The 18,550-nt window shown below is 65.1% G+C and overlaps 1 pseudogene; it reads left to right on the top strand.

Moving 5' to 3' along the window:
- The first annotated feature begins 15,484 nt into the window (after positions 1-15,484).
- Positions 15,485-16,830, top strand: LOC125093641 (translation initiation factor IF-2-like; annotated as a pseudogene).
- The last annotated feature ends 1,720 nt before the right edge of the window (positions 16,831-18,550 follow it).

Genomic DNA, 18,550 nt, shown 5'->3' with positions numbered 1-18,550 from the left:
ATCCAGAGAAGCTGGGGGGACAAGGAGTGCAGGGAGGGCCTCGATGGAGGTGCTCTCGGGGGTGGGGTGGTTGGGAGACGCCCCAAGGAGGCAGGGGGTGGGCAGAGGGGAGCCTGACTGGGAAGGAGCTCAGGGCAGGGCAGTGGGGGTCTGCTCAGGATGGGGATCCTAGGGCAGCAGCATTGCTTGGGGGGGCTGTCCTGACCTGAGCTCGTTTCACCAACTCTGGACACCTCTGGGGGCACCCCCCAGCCCACCTAGAGCCACAGACTCCGGGGCACCGTGCCCTGCCAGCCGGAGTAGGGGAGTGCTGGTCCCCAAACTCTGCCCACGTCCTGACCGCTGGAACCTCTGATGAGAACTTACTCGGAGCAGGGGTCTTTGCACATGTGACTGAGCTAAGGACCTCGGGATGGGGCATCCCGGGATCCCCACGGGCCCCAACTCCAGCCCAGTTTCGACAGCCGCCAGCCGCGCATGCGCACCCGCCGCGGGAGGAGGCGGGCAGCCGGAGGCCGAGGCAGGCGGCCGGAGCAGGGCTGGGGCGGGCGGCCACCCGGAGGCCCAAACCGGTGGCCTCTGCATCCGTCCCTCTGCCCCACCACTTTCTCCTCCAGAGCCACCGCCCAGAGTCCCCTTCCTGCCAGCCGGGGCTTTCCAACCAATTACTCACCACGTCCCGGTGTTTGTCCATCTGGGACTCCCGCCCATTTGGGGTTGTTCGGACTTGCCCGGGGCTTTCCGTGTGTCTTCACGCGGCTTCTGTAACGAGCACTTTGTGCACCGGGCAGGCTCCGCCGCCCCAGGGAAGCCGGCAAGAGGAAAGCCCACCACCCACGCGGGGGGTCTGCACCCGCTCCCTGCAGCCTTGGCCAAAGCACCCGGCTTGCCCCACCTCCCGATGCACCCCCCTTCCTAGCCCCACCTTCCTGCCCTGCCCCCAGTCCCAGGGTCAGAGAGCCAGCAGCAGCTTGGCCAAGAGGTGGGCTCACTGTCCGCCCTGGACCGTGATGCTCGAGCGGCCTAGGGGACTGGTGAGGGTCCCCCCACCCCGAGGCCCAGCAGGGGATGCCGAGGCACGAGTGGGGGGCTTGCTGGGGTGGGTCACCCAGAAGCAGACGCTGAAGCAGTATTCTAGGACAGTTTATGTGGGAGGTGAGTGGGGGAGGGCAGGCAGTGGGGTCCACCCGTGGGGGGCCTTGGGGACACTATGGACACATGCAAGGACTGCCCTGCCTGGAGAGAGGGGAAGCTGGGGGCCCTCTAGTCGTCTCTGTCATGGCCAGGGGCTCCTGGGGCATTAATGAGGGAGGCTTCAGGCCTCAGTGAACACAGGATGCCTAGTGCTCGGGGACCCACTGTGCACCAGGCTGGAGGGACAGAAGAAGGAGGGGGTGCTCCGGCGCCCGAGGCCCGGGGGCCCCCCTGACGAAGCTCGAAGCGGAGAGATGCAGCAGGAGACAGAGGGAGGGGGAGATACTGGCTTTTCCCGGGTCCTGCTGCTCGGAACCCACTGGAATATGAGATTGCCCAGGCCTGGGGGCTGGAGGTGGGGAAGCTGTGGGGCCTGGGATGGAGCCTGTGAGCCGAGCTCAGCAGGGGCGGTCCCAGCATCCCACGTGCCTCCCAGAGACTGAGAGGGAAAGTGTCCGGTGGGAGGCGGTGGCCCTGGACCTGCCGCAGGGGAGCGTCCAGCAGACCGGCAGAGCCGAGAGCCCCCAGACGTGCCTGGAGTGGTCAGGGAGCCGTGGCCGGGGCCTCCCAACTAGTCCCCCAGGAAAGTACCAGCCCAATCCGTCCCCCCATTTCCTATTGGCAGGGTCTGCGGGACCAGGATGTCAACACTCGGGCCCAGCCGGCCGCCTCCAGCCCCCCCCGGAGGCCGCGCGCTGACGTGGGTGCTCCGTGGCGCTCAGGCGCCTGGTCCCCTGTTTGTTGTCCTGCCCGCTGCTCCGGAAGCCGGGCTCTCCGCTTCCTGGACGCGCCAGAGGCCCAGCTCCGTTTTATTCCCCGAATAGGAAGTCTCCTGCGAGCTTCTGGCCAGATCCCTGCGGAGCTGACTGCATTTCGGCCAAGACGAACGGACAGGAAGTGTCATCACCTAAATGGGCCGATGGGCCCATAAGAAGCCCAAGGAGAAAGCCCTCCGCGGCCTTGGCCCAGAGAGCCAGCAGGAGAGGGCCACGGTGAGGGAGGGCGGGCCCCAGAGCTTGGGGGCCCCACGCCGCCTGGCCTTGGGGACTGCACCTCCCGTGTCCCCAAAGGCCCCGCATTCGGCTCTCAAACATGCTGGCCGATCTACCAGGCAGAAAAGTCCCAGAACCTCGAACAAGGGCGCCTCCCTAAAACAGTCACACTCAAAAATATTATGACTCAGCCTCCTACTCCCATGATGGGGAGGTTGTCCTAAGAAGCAGGGGTGTGAGGGCACGCACGGTGGCGTCATCCTTACCCATCACCTCCTGCGTGGGATCCCTGCACCTGCCTGGGAGCGCCGGACACGGTCGCTGTCAGGAACTGTGTCACGTCGAAGAGGACATTAGCCTCACACTGGCACATAGAGGGACGGCATCCGCCAGGCCCCGCAGGACAAGACAAGAGCTTCTGTCCCTCCTGCCGTGGCCCCACATGTTCACCGTGGGGGCCCGAGCGGGGGAGCAGCGGCCCAGTCCTCGGAGAGCCGGGCCGGCTGGTTCACGCGGAACAGTCCAGCTGCTGGGTTTGCCACCCTGATCACGCCCGCGGCCCCCGCCTCCCCAGTCCCTCGCCCAACCTGGGGATTTCATGGACTCCGGGATCACTGCCACGTGTCCCCCTCCTCTCGGCTTCAAGGGGCACAGCTGGGCCCTCAGAACCGGGGCAGTGGTCCAAGCACAGGAACCTGTCCCCTCCTCCAGCCAGCCCCCTCGCTGCTGGAAGGGCTGATGGAACAGACGTTCTCTGTGCCCCTGGCGGCCTCTGGCCAGGGCCTTGCCTGGCCTGTACTCTGGTTCCTCTCAGACTGGCCGCTGGTGGGCGCGTTGCCGACTGTGCAGGGAATCGCGAACAGCTTTCCTTCTGGAGTCTGTCTCTTTCATGAAAGAAGATGCCAGGGCTGGGGGTGCCCCCCTCGAACGGCAGGGACAGGCTGGGTCGGCTCTAGACCAGAGGTGGCAGAGGCCACACACCTGGCCAGTGGGGGACGAGACTTGAACGGGAGGCTGTGTGACTCCCTGAAAATCGTGGTGGCCCAGGAGCAGGCAGGGGCTGAGCAAGGGAGGAAACGCAGGTCCCTGGCTCCTGGGAGGCAGAGGAAGGGCGGAGAGGGGCGCCCGGGTGTCGGGGTGCAGGCCTGGCAGGTGGGGACGCAACTCCGGGGCCGTGGTCTGGGTTGGAGCATCCACAGGTGAGGTCATGATGGCGGAGCAGCAGGACAAAGTGGGCAGGAGAGAGGACCGGGGAGGGGACCGCGGCACCCTGGTGGGGGTCACAGAGGCTCCTGGGCAAGGTCAGGGGCCTCAGAGTCCCACGGACATGGCAGACGGGGACCCCACATGGAGAGGCAGCCCGCACCTGCTGCCCAGGGCCACCATGGGAGCCACTCCCAGCTGGCACTGTCCCCAACACTCAGCATGTGACATGATGGCATGCTCTGTCATCACCCCGTTTCCCAAGTGAGGAAACCTGTCGGCCAGGGGGTTTCCAGGACCAGGGACTTCCCCTTCCACCAGAGGGACAAGGCCATGGGGACCCCCAGTGGCAGTCACACACAGCCCCCCAGGCCAGGGACCAACAGGGGTCCTACTCCACCAGCGCCCAAAGCCCTCACCTCTGCACTCCACCACCAGGGAGGGCAGAGCTGCTGGCCTCAGGCCTGAGGTGGCCACTGGCCATCCATGTGAGCTCTGGCCAGCCATGTCACCCCCAGGGCCCAGGGCCCTGAGCATGGGAAGGTGGAGAGGGGGAGGTCAGCTCCAGACCCAGCAGATCCCGGACAGCCCAAATGCAAAAGTGCCAGGCCACTGGTGTGACCTCGTGAGTCACCGTCCCTGGAGCCAGGCCCGGATTATAGGAGACTGACGCGGTTTCCAAGGAGAGAAGCCCCAGCCTCGCATGGAAATGCCCACACCCAGGACACACTCCGTGCCTGCCCTTCCCCGCAGACAAGCCCTGGCCTGCGCCCAGCCGCCTACGTTCCCGGGGAGGGAGTGGCCCCCTGGACTCGGAGCCCCCACCCTGGGCGGACCCCTGCACACCGGGGGCTTTAGGCCCAGGGCGCTGGTCCCCAGTGCTGGGCTAGGGGAACGTTGAAGGAGGGCTTCCCCAGCTGCCAAAAGGCCCGGGAGCTGGTTCCTTCCTCCGCAGGGCTTCTGTAGACAACAGGACACCCGATCCTAGCAGAAATGTCCCCCATTAGCCCAGACTGGACGTGGATGGCCCAGCCTTTGGGATCAGGCATACGGGGGCCACGGGCAGGCTGATTCGCCACTTCGGGTGAATCCTTGTCACACAGGTGGTGGGGGACAGAATCCACTCTGCAGCGGGCAGCATGGCCCAGTGAGACGGCCCAAGCCGGGGGGTGGACAGTGGGTGCCCCCCACTGAGGACCCTAGAAATTTTGTTCCACCTTTTCAGCCAACACCAAGCCCCACGTGTCTCTGTGATTGGTCCCGCCTTGTCGCACGGCCTTGCCCACTTTTCTCAGGCCGGTGGCATCTGAGGCATCCTGGCTGTCACCCCGTCAGCCCGGAAACGCCCTGTCTCCCTCCCACTGGGGACCCGCGTCGGGTGACAGGTGGCTTCCTCCCGCACCCTGAGCCTCCCATACACGGGCCGGGAGGGGAATTAGATTCTGGGAGAAAAGTCCAGCTCGGAAGCCCAGCCCAGCCCTCCGAGTCCCACATGCTGGTGGGGGGCTGGTGCAGCTGGTCAGAGCTTGGCCCCCTCGGCAGCCGCCCCCTGACAGGCAAACCTGGGAAGCAGCGCGGCCCATGTGACCCTCGTGCCTCCAGATCCCTGGCCCAGCACACCCTGCAGGCACTCCTGCCCGTCCTCGGGTGCCCAGCTCTGCCTCCCCCTCTCGGTGGGCACCCCACGCACCCAGCCGTATTCCGGGGTGCCCGACAGCCCTGGGCCAGGGAAATCTCGGCGCTGGCTGACCGACCGGTCCAGCCCCAGTGAACGCCCCGACTGTCCTCACCCAGGCTGGCCTGGGCACCGGAGAGTCTCGCTACAACAGCCCCTCCCCACTGCCCCTTCCTGCTGGAGCCACAGCCACCACGGGGGAGGCCAACGTCTACCCAGTGCCCCCCACGCCACGTTCTCTCTCTTCACTCCAATGGTTCAGCCTGAGAACCCACCGCCGCCTTGCAGAGTCAGCCGGCACCAGGCCACGTACTTCCTAGAGCCCGAGAGATCCTGAGGGGTCCCGCACCCATCCAGCGCTGAGACACGACGGTGCGGCAGGAAGCGGGCAGGACCCACAGCTCACCTGTCCTGCCAGCCTCCCCGGGCGCAGCCCCCATGCCTGGACCCCATAGGCCTGCTGTGAGCAGGAGCCAGTCCCTGGATGTGGGTGAGCGGGTCCCCATTGGGGACAAGGGGTCCCTGCCAGAGTGGCACAGCGGCGAGGCCCTGTCCCCAGCAGGAACGCAGGTGGGACCCAGCGCGGAGGCGGGCCCCTCTGAGAAGGCCTGCTGGTCAGGTCCAGGCAGGGTCTCGGGCTACGTCTGCATCTCTCCGTGCTTCCACTGGGCCAGCGGGTCCCACGCATGGGCCATCCCCGCCCCGTGGGTCCTTCCCCCGATTTGAGGCCCCCCCGGCCGCGCTTCTGCAGGCCCCCAGCTGTGCAGGAGGAAGCAGAGCGGACAGACCCCGCACACCGGCGTCTCGCGGGCTCTCCGTGTCCCCATCTTGGGGCTTTCCCCTGTAGAAAGGTCATGCCTCGCGCCCAAGTCCCTGTCCCCAACTCTGCCATTAGGGGACTGCAAACGAAGATCTGTCTCTTTCACAGAAAACGTGACGGCAAAGCTCCAAACGTGGGTCACGGCTGTGGCTGCACAACTTGGCGAAGTTACTAAAACAGACCCTCGACGCCCTGAAGACAGGTGGGCTCTGTGGGACGTGAGTTCTACCCGATGAGGCTGGTTTTCAACAAAACGTCCACAACAGGCCGGAGTTCATGCAGGGGGGCAGCCCGTGGGGTGGCGGGGGGGCTGGCAGGCCCGGCCAGCCTGGGTGCGGCTGCCCCTGCTCGGTGACCCGCCCGCCGTCACCTCTGCCACAGGCTCTCCTTTCTCAAGCTCGGTTCTGCAGCTCAAACAAGAAAACCCTAAACAGGGACGCCTGGGTGGCTCAGTTGGTTAAGCAGCTGCCTTCGGCTCAGGTCATGATCCCAGCGTCCTGGGATCGAGTCCCACATCGGGCTCCTTGCTCATCAGGGAGCCTGCTTCTCCCTCTGCCTCTGCCTGCCATTCTGTCTGCCTGTGCTCGCTCTTTCTCCCTCTCTCTCTGACCAAAAAAAAAAAAAAAAAAAGAAAAGAAAACCCTAAACAAACAACAGAAGTGGCCGGGGCGGCCAGGGTCCACGGGCTTCCTGGCTGGGGTGGGGACACTGTCTGGGCCCCCGAGGCTCTCTGTTCCAGCGCCCACCGCTGCCATCCAGCCCCTCAGGCTCCAGCCTCCCTCCAAGGGGCTGTGACCCCAGGGCCACTAGGCACCAGGCAGCTTCCCGCACCTTCCTGCCCACTCGCTGGGCTAGAGGAAGCGCCCAGGAAAGGGCCCCCCTCCTGCCCCATCCCACCTGCTGCTCCGACCTGGCCTCTGGTGACCCAGTGGTGCCCACCACAGCGGACCAGCACCCCAAACAACAGAAAATTAAGAGGCCAGCGACCAGAAGCACGCAGAGAAGCGTTAGGCAAGAGTGTTAAGTGACATCCTTCTATTTTCTCAATGCCTCACTTCTCAAACTTAATGTAAAAGTCAAGGGCACTTAGAGTTTTCCCAGCCATTCCCAGTTTGGGGATGAGCGTCAGAAGGTCCCCTTGCGCGGTCACACGGCTGGTACGGGCTGGGCGTGAGCGGCCGAACCTGTCAAGCGGCTTTGCGCAGCGGACAGGACGCACACACATGTCGTCTTCGCCAGGACTGTGGCTTCAGTTGCATGAAACAGGTTGGAAAACACCAGCATTGCCTCTCACTTTGTCTTGCTTTCTGTCCTCGTGCTTAACCCTTCCAAGCCCACAGCTCTGCTAGTGTTTAACGTTTTCCCAGAAGTCTGATGATGCTAGGCGGAGCCTTCCTGGGGACCCACAGGACACGACCGTGTCCTCAACCGACAGTGACAAGGGAGTGATTGACTGATGTCTGGCTTCTTGTTAGGAAACCATCCAATAGAGACTAACGTGGAGACGAGAGCCTGTCACCCCCCAGCCGCTGTCAGCAGCGACCAGTGACCCAGGGCCAGTGGCTTCTGGCCACGCCGCACCCACGGCCCGGCTCGGGTTTCCACCCAAGGAAATCCCGCACGCTGGGTGGGTATCCCCACAGTTCTGCCTGAGCCTCCCAAAAGACAAGTCTCCCTTCCCAAATGATCACACCCGAAAATGAAATGAGCATCTGCTGGCGACTTCAGCGTTCCCAGCTCCCCTCTGTGCCAAGATGCTCCAGGAGACCATAGCTGTGCTGCTCCGCGGGGCTCGCTCGGCTGGGCCACGCCGGGTCAGCGCACAGGGCTGCGGTAGGACCAGGATGACCCTTCCTCCTCTGAGCTTCTGGAAGCTATGGGTGCCACCTGCAGGCTCTGTCTCGGTCTGGTCGGCCCCGGGGTGGGAGTGGGGTCTGTGCCGTCCCGTGGTGCACAGCGTCTGACCGCCCCTCTCCCTGCGACTGGCCGGGTGGGGGTCCGGATGGGGTCTGCGTGCCCTGATCCCCTGTGAGGGCCCCACAGCCCGGTCACCCCCTCACTCCGGGAGCCACTCGGACCGCACACCGTATCCATATTTCACTGGAAGTTGCAAAATGGCGAGATCTTCATTCCGTTCATGCATGTTCATACTAAATTCATGTCATTTTTGAACATTTACGTTCATTACGCTCACATACGTTAGCTGGCTGTTTAGAAAGAATTCTCCCTCATCAACATTTTGTTTATCGGGAAAGACGGGTAAATTCTTGATTCTGCCCCCGGATCAGTTGCCAAATAAGGGGTCCGTTCCCTAGTGTCCTGCCAAGGTAAAGGGCTGAGCAATTAATTGAAAGAAAAATAAACAGGATGACAGCCCTGGCAGGGGCCATGAAGGAGGGGCGTGAGGCAGAATGAGGTGTGCGCGGGACCTGTGAGCTGCTGAGGGCACATGGGACAGGACACCTCACCTCGCAACATTGGAGTGAGGCCAAATGGACCAAATGAAGCGAGGATGTGAACCTTGTGAGAATCCGAGAAATCACATCCTGAAAACGGGTATCATGTGCAAAGGTCCTGAGGCCACTCTGTGACCCCGAGTGGAGGACTGAGCAGGTCCAGTTCCAGGAAGGAAGAAAGGGGTGATGGAGGCCTAGGGAGCCCCCTGGGCAGCTCCAAAGGGCGGTGGGGGGGAGAAGGCGGCAGGAGGTGGCTTCGTGGTGCCCTGAATGGCAGAGTCCCCTTGGAGGAGCCACTGAGGCCAGTCTCCCCTGAGCCTGTCCAGTCCTGATCGCCGTGTCCCATGACCCCCGCCGGACCACAGGCCTCCTGATGCAGCAGCTGGGGCGGGGGCAACATGCGTGTGTAACTGAGAACCTCGAGGGCAGTCCCTAAGCCGAGAGCAGCTCTCGTATCTCCAGCAGCTCCCTCTCGGGCTCCTGCATGGGCCCCTGACCAAGGCGTCCCCGTTGTCTAGAAGACTGAGGCCAGAGGTGCCGCAGCTCCACAGGACCCCGCAGGGTGTGGTGAGCGTGGAGGCCCCCAGGTCCACGTGAGCAGCAGGCGCTCCTCCGGCAGAAGCCAGGCCGGTGGGACTCTGGGGGCCATCACACCCCTTGCTAGGCCCCTACCAGCACCCCTACCACTTTGGGCCGGCCGTCCTGTGACTCAGAGGGGAGGCAAGGCCACCAGAGCGCAGCTAGAAGAGCTTCAGAGGGACCCCAGGGACTGACCTTCCTCTGGGCAGAATTAGCAGGCGTGGCTCAGCACTGGTTGTTCCCTAGCCTGGGATGCGGGACTGCCAGGGACAGAGCGGTCCCCTCCCCAGAAGGCCAGCTCTGCTCCCACCTTGAGGGGCGAGGGGTGAGGCAGACGGTGTGGAGGGAACTGTGAGATGCCTCCTCGGTGTCCTGTCCCATTGCCTCTCTTTGGATATCCCCAGACACCACCCCCCCACACCTCCAGGAAGACCACCCAGCTTGTCCTATCTCAGCTCAGGAAGGGCCAGCTGCAGCTCACACACCAGAGCTGGGGTCCCAAGCCAGGCCACAGGGGCTCACCACACCCCCAGAGGACATCCCACCTGTCCAGGACCTTCCCACCTCTCCAGGTGCCCCCTGTGCCTCTCCCCTGTGCCCTCTCTCTGTCACTGTCTCTGTCTCTCCCACACGCAGAGTACAGAATTCAAAAAATGACAGACCTTCCCATGTGGGAAAGGACTCCATCTTTCCTCTCACATCAGGCATGTGGAAGGGGGACACCAAGGCCTGAGTCACCCAGCCAGGTCCCCGTAGCAGGGACATGGGGGCACATGGCATCATTCAGGGCAGAGCTCGACCTTGGAAAGGAGGGTTCTGTGGACGGCACAGTCCCCCACGGGGACCACAGAGAGGGAGCAGGAAGGATGGGCCACACGGCCACTGCTGGGCTGGTTGGGGAGCAGAGAGCAGACGTGGGTCAGAATCCTGGGGTTCACACCCGCCCACAGCAGGCCCCAGGACTCCGGCAGAGCGAGCCTCACGCCCTGGCCCCGGGAGGAGATGGAAATTAGTGGCTCAGTGGAACTCCTGGGCACACGAAGTTCCCATTTAATTCTCCCAACAGCCCGGGTGTGGAGCCGAGTGACGTCCCCACTTCACTGACATCTGCAACCTGCCCGGCTGCCGAGGAGGCAGGAGGATGTCTGCAGGCCCCGCCTGCCTTGCTGGCCCGTGCGTCCTCCTGTGGATCGCGGCGCTCATGGTGACATGCCGGCGCAAGGGGGCCTCAGGGGCTGGGCCGGTGGTGTGGCTGACAGTGTCTTGCAGGAGAAGACCTTGGTCCCAAGCAGGATGCCCGTCAGCCTTGCCCACCCCTCCTCACAGACGGCCCGAGCGGGAGGCAGACAGACGCTTCTCCCAGGGGCTGAGCCGAGCCCACGGCCAGGCGGAAGCCGACGTTTTCTCTGCGCGCCCTCTGGGAGGCCGGCCACCAGGGAGACACCTTAAATCATTTCAAAGCTGCCACCGGTGCCCTTGGTTGGGGTTTGGCTACTGAAATCCAAAAACGCTCTGAAAGCCACTCCAAGACCAGCTCCAGCCAGCCTCTCCCCTCGCGGGGATGCCAGAGGGGTCCCAGGGCTGTCCTTGCCCCTCCCACACACACGTGCTTGTGCACACACCGCCACTCTCACCTGCGCACAGACTGTCTGCACCCACACTCCCACACGCCTGCACACGTGAGCTTGCACACACAGGAGGGCAGCTTCCCTGCTGTCCCCCAGTGTCCCCACCCAAGCGGAAGCCCAGGCCTGGGGTGGCATCTGGGTCCTGAGGCAGCCACAGCCCCACCTAGAGTCCAGGCTCCAGCCAAGCGGCTGTGGGAGCGGGGGTGGCGAACAGGTGGGGGCCCTCAGCGCTGCCCCTCTGCTGCCCGGATGACAGGTGCTCGGTGCCATGTGGGGTCTCCGAGCAACCGCCAGGCCCGAGCTCTCGCCCTCACTGGCCAGGGCTTCCGGAACTCGGGGCCGGCCCCCGCTGACAGTTGGGGCAGCTGGTGTGTGCCATGGGCAGAGGTACAGCAGGGTCGGGCTGGGGCTCCCATCTCCATGCTCCCCTCCTGAGGCCCCGGCCTCCCAGGCCCGCTCACAGGGGCCGGATGTGAGGCCCCTGCCGTGTGCGCTGCCCTCATTCCAACCACGGCTCGGGCTCTGGGCACCGCCTTGCCCGCTTGGCTCTGGGGCCCAGCCTGGGGCTCCCCGAAGACAGCCTCCACAGGGCAGGAGGGCGCCCTCCATCCCCCGACCTCCAGGTTCCCCGACCCCAGAAGCACTGGCTGATAACAGATCAATTACGGATCAATATGCAAGGAAGCAGCAGCACTCCCAGCCAGGGTACCCGCGGCCCTTCTGGATGGTGACCCTCGCCCTAGCCCCGCTGCCCCCGAGCCCCGCTCGGCCCCCAGGACACCCCCCCGACTCCCTGTGGCTGGCGGGGGCAGAGTGGAGGCGGCTGCTCCGCCCGCGGTGAGCCGGTGTGTCACGGTCCCACACCCTGACACTGGCCTGGAGCCCCGCCTGCTTGGGGTGACCCACCCAAGGGTCCTCTCAGGCCGGGCTGGCTTGTCCGTGGGCCGCCGCGGGCACATCGTCCCCCCACACCAGAGGACGTGGCCCTCGCCGGCGGTGCTCCCAGAGGAAGGCACCGTGGCTCCAGGCACTCACAGAGACCCGGCTGGAGAGAGAGCCCTGGGAGATGGCCCGTGTCCGGCTGCTCCAGCCACCGGCCGGCGAGTCCCAGGGGGGTAGCCTGCCACCAGCTGGAGCCTCTGGTCCCGGCTGGGGGTGCTCACGGGGCAGCGAGACAGAGGAGGGAGGTCGGCTGCTCGGGAACCCCTCCCGGGTTCGGGGGATCACGCCTCCTTCAAGGTCAGGCCCCTGTAATGTTGCCAGGGGACCGCGCTGGCCGAACGGTCAGACCCAGAACGATCGCCGCTCTCAAGGGAACCAGCAAGAGAGTTCCCGCCCTCGCAGTGCTCGTCCACAGGGCGCAAGGCACCCACAGCAGCGGCGGGGCCACAGGCGGGAACCGCAGGTCGCCGAGCAGGGAGAGTCAAGTCACCTCCGTACGCGGGGTCATGCTCACAGGTCGCGCGCGCACGCCAGAGCAGACGGATGAATTCTGCAAAGCAGCAGGATGAAAATCCACACGCAGAGCCCAGCCGCGCTCCCGTGCACACACAGCGACCCGTGTGACCAGGAGCGTGAGGAGCGACCCCGCCACAGACAGGATCACCCGATGGACCCGCCAGGAGGCCCAGCGCTCGCTCGCTGAAACCCGCTGAGGGGTAAACTCGCGTTCGCGCGGCCAGGCCCGGGAGCGCGGACACGCGGTCGCACGTGGACGTGTCCACGCATGAGCGCACGAACAAGATGTCACAGACACATGCGCCCCAGTCCGCCAGGCAGCCGGCACAGACACACCACAGTCGGGCCGGTCTGTCACCGCGCCCAGATTCCGTGTCTGGCTACCGAGGCCCCTCCCCGCTTCCCAGCAGCGGGGGACGCTGATCCCACCGTGCCGTGCCCCCCGCCACGGACTGATCACCTCCCGGAGGCCCCTTCCCCGCAGAACACCGCCACGGTGGGGTGAGGAGGTGAGCGAGAAGCGTGGAGCGCCAACCGCCAGCCTGCAGCGGCGGACGGGGGAGCAGTATGCGACCTTAGGAAGGAAGGTCGACCCCACTCCCCCGTGGATGCACCTTGGGGACGTCGTGCTCAGGGACACCAGCCAGACACAGGGAGACCGGCACCATGCGCCGTGTGCACCTGAGGTCCCTGGGGCAGGCGGGTCCAGAGACAGACAGGGCGGGGGTGTGGGACACGGGGGAGGGGCCCAGAGGCCACGTGTAGTGGGGACGGAGTGCCCGTGTGGGGAGATGGCGGTTCTGGGGGTGGGCGGTGGGGATGGTGCACAGCGGCGAGTGTGCTGAGTGCCCCGGGCCTGCACGCCGGCGGACGGCTTCGCGGGTAACTGGATGTTTCTTGTGCTCTAACACGACAGAGAGGGCCCGAGGGGTCAGGGGGCGCTCCGGGCCCTGCAGCTCGTGCCGGAACGAGGGACAGCCCCTGCCGGCCTGCTGCGTGTGCTCATCCCGGCCTGCTGTACCGTCACACGTCACGTGGCTCGCTGGTGTGGCGCCGTGGCCTTGGCCACCTCGGCGGGGCCTCCCTGGCCGTGGAGGGGCTGAGCCTGATGAGACCCTGCCAGGTCCCCGAGCCCCCATCAGCTGCTGGGACGGCCCCAGAGCAGCATCTCAGGCAGAGCCTCAGAAGTGACACAGGGCTCCCCGGACGAGGGCAGCCTGGAGCGGGAGAGGAACTTTCTGGAACACGGGTTGACAGGCAGGGATAGGTCCAGCCCCTGGGAGCAGCCGGGCCTCCATGTCCCCCACCCTGGCTCCCGGGGCTGGACGGGGGAGCAGAGGAGAGCCAGCTGGAGCCCTACTCCCCGTGCCCTGCTCTCCCCTAGGGGGCTGGCACGGTCCTCCCCGGAGCGGCTCACGTCCCATCGTCCTGTGGTCACTCAGACTCACAGAGTGGACTCTCAGCTGGTATTGGGAAGTCACCCTCGGGGTCACTGGGTCAGTACTTGGACGTAGAGAATTTGTATCCGCTGCTGTCGGCGTGACTGAGGACTCGGCTCGTGGGGACGGTGCCATACAGTAGTCATGGAGAGCTCAAGCCGCTGGGTGTGCCCCCGTGTGTGAGGGGCGCTCGGTCACGTGAGTCCTGGGCAGCAGGGAAGGCCCCTGGGAGGGAGGGGGAGCCCAGCTGTGACCCCACACCCTCAGCTCCAGCCATAGGCCTGGGTGGGACAGAAGGCCTTGTCTCTAAAAGGACACAGGAGGGGACTAGGGACAAATGGCCAGCCGCCTGCTGAGGGCCTGGGAGGACCGGCCACAAGCCCGGGGGGGCTGCCTTCTAAACAGGAGCGGCTTTTCCTGGTGGCCACTTCCTCACCCTGTGGTCCCTGTGCCCACAGAGCTCAAGGGGCAGCTCCAGGCATGACCAGGCTGGGGGGGGTCAGAGGGTGAGGCCAGAAGGTGGGGGAGGGGGACAGATGCCACCTGCTCAGACAGATGCAGGGTGCACCTGCCTGGACAGGCGGCCCAGTGTCCTCAGCAGCGCGTGACCCTGCCGTCCTCAGAGCTCAGGCCTCTCCCCTTCCCACCCCAGCTACACTCACACACACACTCACACCCCACACACACACCTGCCCCCCACACCCCCCTGTATCAGCCCCTCCAGTTTTAGCCGCCCTCCCAAACCTTGTGTGCAGTGATGGTTGGGGGTCAGGGTCATAGCCAACCGCTACACCCCACACCCTGGGAGTCTCACTCAACGTACCCCCGGCCAGGGTCATGCAGGCCTTCCCACCAACACGGGACACACGCTAGAGTGCGAGCGAGGGCCTTCCCCCTTGTCTCTGGCCTGTAACCGTCGGGACTCAGGACAGCCGGGCCCAGGTGCTAAGAGCACGGTGAGGGACGCAGGAAGGGACTGCCGGGGTCCTGGGACTGCTCCAGGGTCCCCCTCCCAGGCAGCCCGTCCAGCCTCATGGCCCCAGACATCCGTGTTCCCTAGCCCCCCAGTGCCAGGGCACACGCGCCACCTACGGCAGCCATGTGGCCTCCTCCAATGTCATGCTGAGTGCCAGGCCCTGTCCTGCCTGCGGGAGAAATGGCAGTCCTTGCAGCTGTCCCCAGAGTGGGGGCCGGAGTGTCCGTCCCCACGGCTTGGTGGGGCACAGCTCGGACGGCACGTTGGAAGGCCATGTGACAGTGTCTCTCAAACAGGGAGCATGTGCCCATGACAGGAGTCCCGTACCAGGTCACTGGCAAGGATGACCCTACGGCCAGTCCATGGCCTAAATGTCCGGGCACGGGGACAGCTGGAGAGACCCGTGGCACACGCACACTTGGGACGCCAGCCTCGGGCAAAAAGGATGAGCCAGACACTCACACCCACGTCCTGACACGAAGGCCATGACCCGTTGCCGGGGGACACAGTGAGGGGTAAAGGGCGCGAAGGGCAGGTTGTGGTGAGCGGTCCTCGCCCCCAGACACGTGCCCTGCCTGGGTCTGTCACCAGACGCTTTGCCACGGCCAGAGGGAGGCTGCCGGGTGGAGGCGGGCCGCAGGGGAGGTGGAAGCACTGAGTTTTGGTGTGATACTGAGCATTTTGTAAGGGACCCTGCAGGAATGTTGGGTTTAAATAAAGTACAAGCACGGAGAAAAGGTGAGCTAAGGCACGGTCACTGCTCAGTCCTGCGGGCAGAAATCAGGGTGCAGAGTCTGCCAGTGGGAGGCCCCCAGGAACTGCCCCGTGGGACAGCCAGCTCGACAAAGGACACCCCGGCTGACTCAGAGAAGCCTGCCCACCAGAGGCCAAGCCCCCAACGCCCGGCAATTGCCACTCGTTACCTCTGAATCACGGTGTGTGCCCCAGGCTGGGGTCCTCAGCTTGTGCAACCGGGTTCATGCGTGCAAGTGCATCTACGCAGGCACAGATGCCCGGGGAGGCGGGGAGCGGGAGCAGCCTGAGTGTGTGCCCAGCATGGGTGCATGCACGGAGCACACGTCGTAGGTACACACGGGTGTGTGTGCTTGGACACGTGTGTGCAAGTGTGTGGAACGGCCTTCGGCTTCCCAGAGCCAGCACCACGATGTGCGAACTCAGGGCCCCGCCTGGCGGCCACCACACCTTCCCATCTCCCCTCTACCTTTCCTGCAGGGCCAGGCGGGCATGCGCAGGGGCTGGTGGGAGCTGGGTGCGGGCTGTGCTGGGCAGGGACATCTTCCAGCGTCCGTCCCAGAGGGTCCAGCCTCAGTTGAGGGGGAGGGGACCATCAGGCCCCCTGTGACGGCCCTGAGACATTAGGAGGTACAGGCCTCCGTCTCTCCGTGAGACTGTCCCTTGGTGCCTGGACGAGGATGTGGCCAGGCCTAAGACACCCCCACCCGGGCCTGTGGTCACCCATGGGCTCAGAACTGGGAAGCCCTGACAGCGGGACCGGTGCTGTTCCCAGGGGCAGGAAAAGGGACGGACAGAGGCTGCCATCAGAGCCTGATGAGAGGTTCAAACAGCCCCCAAGGTGGGAGGGGCGGGGTGCCCCCCGATGTGGGTGCCAGAGGGCCGCCGCACACTCTAGGGCAGGGGCGGGAGGTGGCGAGCCGGCCCTCTCTGGACTCACCCACAGACGTGGGCTGTGCAGCCCGAGGGCCGCTGGCTCAGAGGGGCCAGGAAGCGTGGAAGTTGCTGGAACATGGTCCCCCACGTGTTCCACAGAAGATGTCCACAGATGCCCAGGGGGCCCTGGAAGGTGGGAAGGCAGCCTGGGGTGGTGCCCATCCCCGGGCCGAGCTCAGAGTGGGAGACACAGCCTCCCGGCATGGGCTCCCCGCAGCTCTGCGCCCATCCTCTCCTTGCCAGGGGGAAGCGAGCCCCGCGCGGCTCCAGCAAGGAAGAGCAGAGCGCGGCAGAGCCCTGGGGCGGCCCGGGCGGCCCCGCCATGTGCGCAGAAGGCTCCGCACGGCTGGTCAGAGCAGAACTCCGTGTCCCCGTGTACGGGCTGTGGGTTAAGGCATCAGCCCCTCTTTGACCTGCATTGGGCCAGGGTGTCCCAGGGGTTCCAAAACCAGTGCAGGTGGGAGTCCAGGGGAGGGCCCAGTGGGCCGGTGCTCCCGCGGCCAGGGGACCTGGAACCAGCCCAGCTCACTGTCCTGGAACGCGAGCGGCAGCCTGCGAGGCAGTCCCACGGCACTGGGTCAGCAGAGCTTCCCGGAGGCCGACCCGCCACCGACCGCCCTCACCTTTGCCCCCCGCCCTGCCGCCGCCTTGGCTACTTCTGCGGCAGGAGGGGGATGGGCTGATTCCGGAAGCTTCTGAGGGCCGGACCCTGGAACCAAGATCCTTTCAAAGAGCAGGAAAACCTTGGCCCGCGGGTGGGGCTTTCCTTCTGGTTCCAAAGTCCTGACGGCCAGGCCAGACCCAGGACTTGTTTGGACCTTCAAAGGGACCCGGAGCTGCCCCGAGTGGTCAGCACCCGCCCGCTGCTCTTGGCCTCTCAGTCCATGTACGGGAAGTCTTGGCTGTAGAACGGACACTACCCAGCAATGACCCCTGGGTCGTTAGGGACGCATCTGAGGGGTCAGAGTGAGTCTGGATGCTGACGGGCAGTGACCCTCTGGTGCCCACCCCCAGCTGTTCCCCTGGAGCCTCTCTGCTGGCCCACCTCGACCATCAGCTCCCGACCCTCGCAAGGCTGACACCCCCAGACTTATGCCCTTTAGAGCACTGGTGGCCGCAGGCTGAGCCCCAGCCTTGCCCCTAAGTGGGCTCCTTAGAACAGTCTGGCTAAGCCTCAGGAGGCGACCCGAAGGACGGGGGTCAATGCGACCAGAGCCACCGCATCTCTCACCCCAACCTCCCTGGGTCAGGTGGGGGAGGAGCAGGCAGGGGCAGGCCCCGTCCCACTCAAGGGCTCACCAGACCCGGGGCGTTCCTGAGGGACCAGCCGCCCAGCTTCAAACGGCGGGTCGCTGTGTTTCCTGCGGGGGGGTTTCCAGCTCAATGGCAAGCGTCCTGTGGCAGCCGAAGGCAGTGAGCCAGTCTGCAAACAGGCCCTTCCTCTCCGGGCCGTGGCGGAACGGGGGCCGGGCAAGGCCAGAAGGGGTGCTCCTTGCCTTCTTGCGGACTCCTGCTGGGTTGCTGGCAGGCCCCCCACCTCCCACCCCCGCTGACCCCCCCCCATGACCTTCTGGGCCCCGAAGCTCCGCACCCCACCCCACCCGCGGGGGCCTGCCTGCCCAGCAGGGTGGTGCGACCTTGGGGACAAGGAGCACGGGGAGCTTCCAGAGCCTCGAACCACCCTCGCGGGTTTGGGAACCGAGCTGGCCGGAAACCCCACAGGGCCTGACGGAGGGACCCAAGGCCCACGTGTGTTCCTGCCTGGAGAGCCCACCGCCTCCCCTTCTAGTGCCCCAGCACAGGTGCACACAGGGGCACATGCATGCGCGTGCACACACACGGGGCCAGTCCATGGGGCCATGAAGAGGCCAGGAAGGGCAGGCGTGGGTCAGGGGTCTTCTATGAGCGGCAGCCTGCCCGACGTCCTCTGTTTGGCTCCTGGGAGTGGAGGATGCTCGGTCAGTCTCACAGGGCGCCATGTGTGGTAAACAGAGCCCCAGGGCTCGGGTGGGGGGCTGCCTGGGCCTGAAGACCCTCTGCACCAGCGCCCCACAAGACAGCAGCCCCATTTTCAGGGAGATGATGGGATCGATTCATCCTCTCAGCAGCAGGGACTGCGAATTCCTGTTCATCCCCAGCCTCGTTCACCCTCGGGATGGCCTGTCGTCTACATTACAGGCTTTCCCATTGCTGCACGGCGGCACCTCTCCGCGGTGTGCACCGGCATTTCCCTGACGACAAGTGAGGGGAACTTACTTGCTTATTTGCGATCGGTGTGAGAACATCTGTTCCCAACCCTTTGATCCAACAGCATTCTGAACGTCCGACCCAGGGCAACAGGGGCAGGAAAACAAAAACGCGGCATCCAGCTTGGGAAGGAGGTAGTAAGTTGTCTTTCTGCACTGAGGACAGAATTCGCTGTGTGGGCAATCTTAGGAAAA

This window comes from Lutra lutra, chromosome 1 (assembly GCF_902655055.1).
Source record: "Lutra lutra chromosome 1, mLutLut1.2, whole genome shotgun sequence".
NCBI classification, from domain to species: Eukaryota; Metazoa; Chordata; class Mammalia; order Carnivora; family Mustelidae; genus Lutra; species Lutra lutra.
The sequence above is the reverse complement of the archived record's forward strand: the minus strand, read 5'-3'. Positions and strand labels throughout refer to the sequence as shown.